Below are 12,026 nucleotides of genomic sequence, written 5' to 3' on the forward strand. Positions count from 1 at the left end.
TCCTGTTTCATTCTTTTGCAAATGGATATCCAGGTATGCCAGCACCATTTGTTAAAAAGACTATTATTTCCCCAATTGAGTGACACTGGTCCTTTGTCAAATATCAGCTGCTCATACGTGGATGGATCTATGTCTGGGTTCTCAATTCTGTTCCATTGGTCTATGTGCCTGTTGTTGTACCAGTACCAGGCTGTTTTGACTACTGTAGCTGTATAATAGGTTCTGAAATCAGGTAGAGTGAGGCCTCCCACTTTCTTCTTCTTTTTCAGTAATGCTTTGCTTATCTGAGGTTTCTTTCCCTTCCATATGAAATTGGTGATTTGTTTCTCTATCCCCTTAAAATATGACATTGGAATTTGGATCAGAAGTGCGTTAAATGTATAGATGGCTTTTGGTAGAATAGACATTTTTACTATGTTAAGTCTTCCTATCCATGAGCAAGGTATGTTTTTCCACTTAAGTATGTCCTTTTGAATTTCTTGTAGTAGAGCTTTGTAGTTTTCTTTGTATAGGTCTTTTACATCCTTGGTAAGATTTATTCCTAAGTATCTTACCTTCTTGGGGGCTACTGTGAATGGTATTGATTTGGTTATTTCCTCTTCGGTGTTCTTTTTGTTGATGTAGAGGAATCCAAGTGATTTTTGTATGTTTATTTTATAACCTGAGACTCTGCCAAACTCTTCTATTAGTTTCAGTAGTTTTCTGGAGGATTCCTTAGGGTTTTCTGTGTATATAATCATGTCATCTGCAAATAGTGATAACTTTACTTCTTCCTTGCCAATCCGGATACCTTTTATTTCTTTGTCTAGCCTAATTGCCCTGGCTAGGACTTCTAGCACGATGTTGAATAAGAGCGGTGATAAAGGGCATCCTTGTCTGGTTCCCGTTCTCAAGGGAAATGCTTTCAGGCTCTCTCCATTTAGAGTGATATTGGCTGTTGGCTTTGCATAGATGCCCTTTATTATGTTGAGGAATTTTCCTTCAATTCCTATTTTGGTAAGAGTTTTTAATCATAAATGGCTGTTGGACTTTGTCAAATGCCCTTTCTGCATCAATTGATAAGATCATGTGGTTTTTGTCTTTTGTTTTATTTATGTGATGGATTACATTAATGGTTTTTCTGATATTAAACCAGCCTTGCATACCTGGTATAAATCCCACTTGATCAGGGTGAATTATTTTTTTGATGTGTTGTTGGATTCTATTGGCTAGAATTTTGTTGAGGATTTTTGCATCTATGTTCATGAGGGATATAGGTCTATAATTTTCTTTTTTTGTAATGTCTTTACCTGGTTTTGGTATCAGGGAGATGGTGGCTTCATAGAATGAGTTGGGTAGTATTCCGTAATTTTCTATGCTTTGAAGTACCTTTAGTAGTAGTGGTGTTAACTCTTCTCTGAAAGTTTGGTAGAACTCTGCAGTGAAGCCGTCCGGGTCAGGGCTTTTTTTTTGTTGGGAGTTTTTTGATTACCGTTTCAATCTCTTTTTTTGTTATGGGTCTATTTCGTTGTTCTACTTCTGAATGTGTTAGTTTAGGTAGGTAGTGTTTTTCCAGGAATTCATCCATTTCTTCTAGGTTTTCAAATTTGTTAGAGTACAATTTTTCATAATAATCTGAAATGATTCTTTTAATTTCATTTGGTTCTGTTGTGATGTGGTCCTTCTCGTTTCTTATTCGCGTTATTTGTTTCCTTTCCTGTATTTCTTTAGTCAGTCTAGCCAATGGTTTATCAATTTTGTTAATTTTTTCAAAGAACCAGCTTTTGGCTTTGTTAATTCTTTCGATTGTTTTTCTGTTCTCTAATTCATTTAGTTCAGCTCTAATTTTTATTATTTGTTTTCTTCTGGTACCTGATGGATTCTTTTGTTGCTCACTTTCTATTTGTTCAAGTTGTAGGGACAGTTCTCTGATTTTGGCTCTTTCTTCTTTTTGTATGTGTGCATTTATGGATATAAATTGGCCTCTGAGCACTGCTTTTGCTGTGTCCCAGAGGTTTTGATAGGAAGTATTTTCATTCTCGTTGCTTTCTATGAATTTCCTTATTCCCTCCTTGATGTCTTCTATAACCCAGTCTTTTTTCAGGAGGGTATTGTTCATTTTCCAAGTATTTGATTTCTTTTCCCTAGTTTTTCTGTTATTGATCTCTAGTTTTATTGCCTTGTGGTCTGAGAAGATGTTTTGTAATATTTCGATGTTTTGGACTCTGCAAAGGTTTGTTTTATGACCTAATATGTGGTCTATTCTAGAGAATGTTCCATGTGGGCTAGGAAAAAAAGTATATTTTGCAGCAGTTGGGTGAAGAGTTCTGTATAAGTCAATGAGGTCAAGTTGGTTGATTGTTGTAATTAGATCTTCCGTGTCTCTATTGAGCTTCTTACTGGATGTCCTGTCCTTCTCCGAAAGTGGTGTGTTGAAGTCTCCTACTATAATTGTGGAGGTATCTATCTCACTTTTCAATTCTGTTAAAATTTGATTTATGTATCTTGCAGCCCTGTCATTGGGTGCATAAATATTTAATATGGTTATGTCTTCCTGATCAATTGTCCCTTTTATCATTATATAGTGTCCTTCTTTATCCTTTGTGGTGGATTTAAGTCTAAAGTCTATTTTGTCAGAAATTAATATTGCTACTCCTCTTCTTTTTTGCTTATTGTTTGCTTGATATATTTTTTTCCATCCTTTGAGTTTTAGTTTGTTTGTGTCTCTAAGTCTAAGGTGTGTCTCTTGTAGGCAGCATATAGACGGATCGTGTTTCTTTATCCAGTCTGAGACTCTCTGTCTCTTTATTGGTGCATTTAGTCCATTTACATTCAGCGTAATTATAGATAAATAAGTTTTTAGTGCTGTCATTTTGATGCCTTTTTATGTATGTTGTTGACAATTTCATTTTTCCACATACTTTTTTGTGCTGAGACGTTTTTCTTAGTAAATTGTGAGATCCTCATTTTCATAGTGTTTGACTTTATGTTAGTCGAGTCGTTACGTTTTTCTTGGCTTTTATCTTGAGTTATAGAGTTGTTATACCTTTTTGTGTTTACCTTATTATTTACCCCTATTTTTCTAAGTAAAAACCTAACTTGTATTGTTCTATATCGACTTGTATCACTCTCCATATGGCAGTTCAATGCCTCCTGTATTTAGTCCCTCTTTTTAATTATTGTGATCTTTTACCTATTGACTTCCATGATTCCCTGTTATGTGTATTTTTTTTTTTAATTAATCTTAATTTGTTTGTTTTTGTGATTTCCCTATTTGAGTTGATATCAGGATGTTCTGTTTTGTGACCTTGTGTTGTGCTGGTATCTGATGTTATTGGTTTTCTGACCAAACAATATCCTTTAGTATTTCTTGTAGCTTTGGTTTGGTTTTTGCAAATTCTCTAAACTTGTGTTTATCTGTAAATATCTTAATTTCGCCTTCATATTTCAGAGAGAGTTTTGCTGGATATATGATCCTTGGCTGGCAGTTTTTCTCCTTCAGTGCTCTGTATATGTCGTCCCATTCCCTTCTTGCCTGCATGGTTTCTGCTGAGTAGTCTGAACTTATTCTTATTGATTCTCCCTTGAAGGAGACCTTTCTTTTCTCCCTGGCTGCTTTTAAAATTTTCTCTTTATCTTTGGTTTTGGCGAGTTTGATGATAATATGTCTTGGTGTTTTTCTTTTTGGATCAATCTTAAATGGGGTTCGATGAGCATCTTGGATAGATATCCTTTCGTCTTTCATGATGTCAGGGAAGTTTTCTGTCAGGAGTTCTTCAACTATTTTCTCTGTGTTTTCTGTCCCCCCTCCCTGTTCTGGGACTCCAATCACTCGCAGGTTATCCTTCTTGATAGAGTCCCACATGATTCTTAGGGTTTCTTTATTTTTTTTAATTCTTTTATCTGATTTTTTTTCAGCTATGTTGGTGTTGATTCCCTGGTCCTCCAGATGTCCCAGTGTGCATTCTAATTGCTCGAGTCTGCTCCTCTGACTTCCTATTGCGTTGTCTAATTCTGTAATTTTATTGTTAATCTTTTGGATTTCTACATGCTGTCTCTCTATGGATTCTTGCAACTTATTAATTTTTCCACTATGTTCTTGAATAATCTTTTTGAGTTCTTCAACTGTTTTATCAGTGTGTTCCTTGGGTTTTTCTGCAGTTTGCCTTATTTCATTTGTGATGTCTTGAAGCATTCTGTAAATTAGTTTTTTATATCCTGTATCTGATAATTCCAGGATTGTGTCTTTATTTGGGAAAGATTTTGATTCTTTTGTTTGGGGGGTTGGAGAAGCTGTCATGGTCTGCTTCTTTAAGTGGTTTGATATGGATTGTTGTCTCCGAGCAATCACTGGGAAACTAGTTTTTCCAGAAAATCCGCTAAAAAAAAAAAAATGCAGTCAGATCCCTATCAGAGTTCTCCCTCTGGCTCAGGCTATTCGGATGTTAATGAAGCCGCCTGGGGAGGGTGGGGGAGGGAACAGAGAGATAGGAGAGTAGCACCTCAGAATATAGCCAGAGTTGCTTGTCTTGCTTGGAATGACTATTATATCTGAGATTCCCGTGGGGCGCGTCGCCTATGTGTGCTGGCTGTGTGGAGATTGCCCCCGGGGGGTCTGGCCCGCTGGAGTCAAGGTCAGATCCTCTGCTTCCAGCCCCACGCCCAGCGTCAAGGCTCCCCTACTGGGACGATGCACTCTCGACTCCAAAATCAGTCGCTGCCTCCCGGGGACTTCTCGTCCCTCCAGCCACGTGGCTGTGCCGCCTCCGAGAACCAGTTGGGCCTCCTCCCGGGGTTAGTTCAGGTGGGTGGAGCAGCTCCCCGTGCTTGTGCCGTGACCGAGTGTCCCAGCTGGGACGTTGTTCTCCCTGCTCCAATACCAGTCTCTGCCTCCCGGGGACTTCTCCTACCGGCTGCTTCCCAGGCCGCCCACCCGAACTGGCTGGGCCTCCTCCCGGGGTTAGTTCAGGGGGGTGGAGCAGCTCTCCATGTTTATGCCGTACCTGCGTCCAGTCCAAATCCCGGCGAGACGGTTCCCCGGCTGGTACGCTGCTCTCCCCGTTCCAAGACCAGTCACTGCCTCCCGGGGACTTCTCCTACCGGCTGCGTCCCACGCCGCCCGCGGAACCGGCTGGTCCCCCTCCTGGGGTTAGTTCAGGGGGGTGGAGCAGCTCTCTGTGCTTGTGCCGTACCTGACTGGTATGCTGGCTCCGGGATCTGAAAACAATCGCTGCTTCCCCGCATTAGTTCGTTCTCCGTCTCTAAATCTGTGTTTGTTGTTCAGGGTTCGTAGATTGTTATGTATGTGATCGATTCACTTGTTTTTCCGTGTCTTTGTTGTAAGAGGGATCCGAGGTAGCGTCTGCCTAGTCCGCCATCTTGGCTCCACCCCGGCAACTGTTTTTTTTTTAATGATCTACAACAGAGCTCAGCAACTATAGCCCACTGTCCAACACCTGTTTTACTACAGCTTGTGAGCTAAGAAAGATTTTTAAATTTTTAAATGGGTGACAAAAGAAAAAAATCAAAGCAAGAATACTATTTCATGGTATGGGAATATTATAGGAAATATAAATTTCAGTGCCTATAAATAAAGTTTTATTGGAACACAGCACGTCTGTTAGCCATCATCTGTGGTTGCTTTCGCAGAACAGAGCATAGTTTAATAGTTGCAACAGAGACCATCCTGGCCTGCAAAGCCGAAAATATTCATTATCTGAACCTTTACAGAAAAAGATTGCTGGTGTCTGCCCTAGACCTCTTGAATGCTTGAAGGTTGGATTGAGTTTTAAAAATGTAAGGTTTATCAGATAAAGCGATCCCATTTTGCTCTAATATTTTAGAACACAAATATTTGAAGATGCTTAATAATAAACGATTCAGAGAAAGGAAATCCCAAACCACTAAAGATTGACTAAGAAGGCCAAAGCCAAGATGTACAGGTAAGAGACGATACTTGTATCTTAAAAATTCAAGCTGAGGCGTCTACCACAATTCAACACAAACCTTGGCTCTGAGCTCCTGGCCCTCAAGGCGAAAAAAAGAAACTTCTCCCCTTCTCTCTTTCTCTGTCCTCTGAGAGTAGTCCCCCCCACCCCACTTTTTTTTTTTTTTTCCAACTGTGCATTACCGTTGAATCAATTCCGACCCATAGTGACTCTATAGGACACAGTAGAACTGCTCCATAGGGTTTCCCAGGAGTGGCTGGTGGATTCAAACTGTCAACCTTTGGGTTAGCATCTGAGCTCTTAACCACTGCACCACCAGGGCTCCAACTACGCATTAGGGGAAAGTTTGCAGAGCAAATTCATTTCCCATTTGATAGCTCGTACATAAAGTGTTTCATGACCCCACAATATTCTAGCACTCTCCCCATTTCCACCCTGGGTTCCTCTCATCCTGATTTTCTACCCTTCCTGCCTTTTCATCTTTGCTTTTGGGCAGATATTGCCCCTTCACCTCGTATAACTGGTTGTTCTAAGGAGTACATTCCTCTCGGGTGTTATTGTTTATCTTATGGGCTTGTCTATTTCTGGAGGTGGTCTCTGGGAATGGCTTCAGTTCCAGGTCACAAGGGTGTCTTTGGGCGATAGTCTCCAGGGTTCCACCAGTCTCTGTCAGACCAGTAAGTCTGGTCTTTTTCGTGAATTTGATTTTTTGTTGTATAGTTTTCTCCCCCTTTGTCCAGGGCCCTGTGTTGTGAACCCAGTCAGAGCAGTTGGTATTGGCAGCTGGGCACCATCTAGTTCTTCTGGTCTCAGGGTCGTGTAGGCTGTGGTTCATGTGGCCCATTAGTCCTTTGGGCTAATTACTCCCTTGAGTCTTGTTTTCTTCACAGAGAGTAACTTCTATCACCACTTCTTATTAACCTATTCTTGTTGTTGTTGTTGTTAGGTGTCATCGAGTAGGTTCCATATGTCAGAGCAGAACTGCCCCCGAAGGGTTTTCTAGGCTGTAATCTTCATGGAAAGCAGATCAACTGGTCTTTCTCCCAGGGAGCCACTGGGTGTGTTCAAATCACTAACCTTTTGGTTAGCAGCCAAGAGCTACCCAGGGCTCCAAGAATAAAAATGTGTGCCTGATGGCCAACCTGATGAGTTAGGTCATTGATTAGTGGGAAACTGATAGTTTCATAGGAAATTGTACATATACAAATCATCTCAAACCTTGGAATAAAGGTGAAAGAATGTGAAGTACTAATGACAAGAAACCTGAGGATATAAACTTAAGACATTTTCTGTATTTTTTTGTTTTTCCTTAGGAAACTGGGGGAAATTATCAATCTGCAGTGTTTAGCCCCAAACCCCTGCTCTGCTCACATTGTTTAATTTTCCCTACCAAAGCCTCGCGTGATGGATAGGTCAATTGGCCATGACCAGTTGGCCATTTTAGGGATAGATTTTCCATCCCTGGCTTCTGTTATTTTCAGTGCAGGATTGCCAGGACATAGTTATTAAACAGAGGTATTTTAGAAAGAAGGCCTTGCAAATCAGGTGTGAGAAGTTGGAAGCAGCCATTCTCACCCCTACTTGACGCTTTCATTTTAAATCGTACCATCTGTGGGAACACATGACCCACCGCTGCACCTTTGAAGATTGGAAATTCTTCAGACCCTTGTGGAATCCAAAGGACAATTGTGTTTCAACTTCATCCATCCTTTCTCGAACGCATTTTCTGACTATGAAACGGGAGCCTCTCCTTTGCAAAGGAAAGACAGTTAATGGAATCTACATTTCCATCTCTTTTCTCAAAAAAATAAATGGACACTTCTCCCTCCCAAAGACATGATCACACGGGGCTTTGTTGTGAAATGTCTATTGTGGTGTCTTCTTACAGGAAACGAAAATAAGACATTCGCATGTGTCTCCCCTGTCTAATTCCTACGCTTCTTTTTCCTCTTAACAAGGTGACTCGGATTGGAAAGGACACAGAATCAGTTCTTGGAAATAAATAATTTACTGTTATAAATGAGCAGCGAGTTCCCATCACTAATTAGTATAGCTACGAGCAGCATGAGTAGGTCATCCTTCTGGAGAAGATTCGGCCATGTCCTGAGCTGAAAGAGACCTTGCCATGACGGTATGCAATCACGTATATGACTTGAGCGAGTACCCCGATGAGAGAAACGCCGACCATTTAATGACCCCGCTTGTGATGGTGGTTTGGAGATCGCATCCTCACTCCGAAGATCAAGAGCATTCACGCCTTTCACCTAAAGCTTTAGTACATCCCTGTGGAGGAGACAACATACTGGGAATTGGTGGCGACCCATCTGATCTGCATCTGTGGATGTCCTCTTCTGAGAGAAGGTCACCCTGCAGACATCTCCCGTGGAGAGGAGTTGCTCAGCATCACAATAGCTACCTGGACATATTGTAGTAGGAATGGACATCACAGAGAATAAATGAAGACTAGTATCCCCATTGACGGAGACCTGGTGGGGCAACACTTAACTTCTCCACTGCTAACTGAAAGTTAGCGGTTGGAACCCACCCAGTGGCTCCCTGACAGAACGACGTGGTGATCTGCTCCCATAAAGTTTACAGCCTAGAAGACTATGTGGGCAGCTCTACTCTGTCACATGGGGTTACAATGAGTCAGAATCGACTCGATGGCTCCTAACAACAACAATAGTGTCCCCGTTGGTTCAGGACCAGGCAATGTTTTTGTTCTGTTGTATATCAGGTTGCCATGTGTTGGAGCTGACTCAAGGGCAGCTAAGAACAGCAGTGTCCTCAAGGTAATCTGGAAAACACCTAGCATGCTCCACCGGAGGACATGGCTGGTCCTCCAGCCTACAACCTCAATCTCTTTTTTAAACACATTGTATTTTTTACAAAGTTTTTGATTTACAGAAAAAGTGAAAAGATAGTATAGCAAGTTCCCATATACCTGCACCCAGGTTCCCCTGTTATTAACATATCACATGAGTTTAGCAGGGACAGTGGTGGCTCACTGGTAGGAGTCTCGCCTTTCATGAAGGAGACCCAGGTTCGATTCCTAGCCAGTGCACCTCATGCAAAGCCACATCCTGTCTGTCAGTGGAGGCTTGCGTGTTGCTGTGATGCCAAACAGGTTTCAGTGGAGCTTCCGGACTAAGACACACTGGAAAGGAAGGCCAGGTGATCTCCTTCCAAAAAATGAGCTAATGAAAATCCCCTGGATCACAATGGTCTGATCAACAACTGGTCACGGGGATGGTGTAGCACTGGGCAGCATTTCTGTCTCGGTACATGGGGTTGGCATGAGTCGGGGGCTGACTTAATGGCAGCCAACACCACCACCACATTACTTTAGTACAATTGTTACATTCAAGTCTATTTACCCCATAGCTCCACACAGGTAGAGCCACCTGGTTCAGCCCAGGAACACAGATCTGGTCTGCACCGTGTCCAAGGTGGCCTTCTTGAGCAAGACCTTGAAGCTGTCACTCAGTGTAAGGGACAAGTGCATCCTTGGAAAGCCACTTGTTTCTATTAACATTCTGTTAACATTATATTTTTTCAAAATCTTAAAACACTTGGCCACTAACCAAAAGTTTTGCGGTTTGAATCCACCCACAGACACCTCAGAAGAAAGGCCTGGTGATCTACTTTTTAAAAATCAGGCGATGAGAGCCCTGTGGCTCCCAGCTCTACTCTGACACCTGTGAGTGTTGTGGATTGAATTGTGCCCTCTCCCCCAAAATATGGGTTGTAAATTCTAACCACTATATCTGTGGTTATAATCCCATTAGGGAATGGGTAGTCTTTTTTATGTTAAAGAGGCAGGATTAGTGTAGGGTGTGTTTTGAATCAATCTCTTTTGAGATATGAAAGAGATTAAACAAGCAAGCAAGCTAGCCAAGATGGAGGAAGAGAGATGCCAAGCCACCTAGAGATCTCCAAGGAACCAGGAAACAGAAGCTGAAGACATGAGGTCCTTCCCCCAGAGCCCACAGAGAGAGAGAGCCTTCCTCTAGAGCCAGGGCTCTGAATTCGGACTTCCGGCCTCCTGAACCGTGAGAAGATAAATATCTGTTTGTTAAAGCCACCCGCTTGTGCTATAATGCAGCACTAGATGACTAAGACAACGGGTAAGCGTCAACTCCACAGCAGCTGCTTTGGTTTTTTTTAGCATTACATTTTAGCAAGTTTGTGCAAAGACCCTCACTTCCAAAATTGTGTGATTCTGGCAACAGGTATTTATCAATAGCATTCAAGGTATTAGATAACTAAATTGATATGCAAGGCACCACCTTAATCCTATTGCTAACAGCCAATCAGTTTCAGTATTGGAAGCTATAATGCGGAGGATAACACTCTGATTCATCATTCAGTATTCAAATTATCAATTTTCTGACCTGATAGAGTACAAAATGCACCATATTTTCTAAGGGTTTACATCAATTGCTTATATATGTGTATATATATGTTTGTTGTTGTTGTGTGCCGTAGAGTCAATTCCTACTCACAGAGACCCTGTAGGACAGAGTAGAACTGCCCCATAGAGTTTCCAAGGAGCAGCTGGTGGATTCGAATTGCTGACCTTTTGGTTAGCAGCCTGAGGTCTTAACCACTGCACTATCAGGGCACCATATATATACATATAGTTATATATGGATGTATGTATATATGTGTGTGTATATATATATAGTTATCTTTTACTAATAGGCTTTTTTTCGAGTCTTCACAAGGACTGGACTGGAAAGAACTCACAATCTATCTTATTATTCCTAGGATGCTACAAATTTGATATTTTTTAAGAAATAAAAAATCAAAGTTTCCTGAAGGTGAATTTATTAAAAACATTGAATTCAATGCCTGTTCATGATACAAGCCCTTAGCAAAAGAAGAATAAAAGTAACCGTCCTTACCTAATAAACTACCGCAAACCTGCAGTTGATAGGTAGTACGAGATAAGAATCATTTCACTTCCACACTGTACTGAAGGCCATATCCTGTGCATTAACCAACTTTCCAACTTAGTGAAAATACTCTCCTGGTGCAGCTGAGAAATTCTGTAACCTGAGTTGGTGAACTTGACCCCAATTCCACCAAAGAATTGGATTTCATTGAAGGAACAACAATATTAAGGCATCTGCATTGGTCCTGTATTCATCTAAAATTATTAAAACTTAAAATTGCACACGGCCTTTATGATTCCTCCTCGGGTTGGGATGTGGTTAAAACAGAATATCTCCCCAGGTGGATCTGGGAAATCAAAGGGCTTTCCTTTGCCACGGTGACCTGAAAGCTGGTACAGATTACCTTCTCAACCCTTAGGGAAATGAGAGATATCTTTCCAGTCATCACACGTTTAAGCTAAATACCTGAAGACATCCACACCTGCAGGAGATTATTTGCGTTTCCAAGGTATGCCTTTTTAAAGGACAACCTAGGAAAGAGATCCACGCAAGCTGCAAGCTCCGTCGGTAGGCAGGAATAAGTCAGCGTACTTCCTCAATTTTGCAAGCGTAATGTTTTAAACTCGCCAGCTCTCCTTAGACCAGTAGGAGCAAGACGAGACATATCCTTTTGGTGACACTCTTCAGCAAAAATATGTTTTTAATAACGCAACTCTCAGCATTCATTGTGATACTTAGCGCTGCCGTGTTTCTGTCATAAAGACTGCATGGGAGCTTCGTTGTCCAGAGCTAGCTCAAAGACTGAAGTGCAACGGCCAGCATGGCCACAGGAAGCCTCACGGCTCATTCCCAAAGCAAGAATTAATCCTGCAGGCATCCTGAGGGTCACCCTCCTTCCTTTGGAAACGCAGCACATGAGTACACCTGGAATTTTCTCAACCTTTCACTGAAAAGGACTTCAAAGTCCAAGTCAGTTTGTGAGCATCATGGAAAAAGCAATTTGCTGATTCACATTTTGCATAAAATGTCAGAGGTTCAGATTAGAAATATGCACTCCATTTTGTCATTCTTCAATTGAAAATGTTGTTTCATAATCAGATGGGCAAAGAAAACACACCTTTCTTCCTTCCGTCCTTCCTTTTCTTCGTTGTTGAAAGTATGCACAGTGAAACGTACACTAATTCGACAATTTCTAATTCAG

General features: G+C 41.4%; 1 protein-coding gene across 1 annotated transcript in view; it reads left to right on the forward strand.

The window, feature by feature from the left end:
• PNPLA4 (patatin like phospholipase domain containing 4) overlaps nt 1-12,026 on the forward strand; it is a 265,224-nt gene that overhangs the window by 183,853 nt on the left and 69,345 nt on the right. The window lies entirely within an intron of this gene.

Source organism: Elephas maximus, chromosome X (genome assembly GCF_024166365.1).
Source record: "Elephas maximus indicus isolate mEleMax1 chromosome X, mEleMax1 primary haplotype, whole genome shotgun sequence".
NCBI lineage: Eukaryota > Metazoa > Chordata > Mammalia > Proboscidea > Elephantidae > Elephas > Elephas maximus.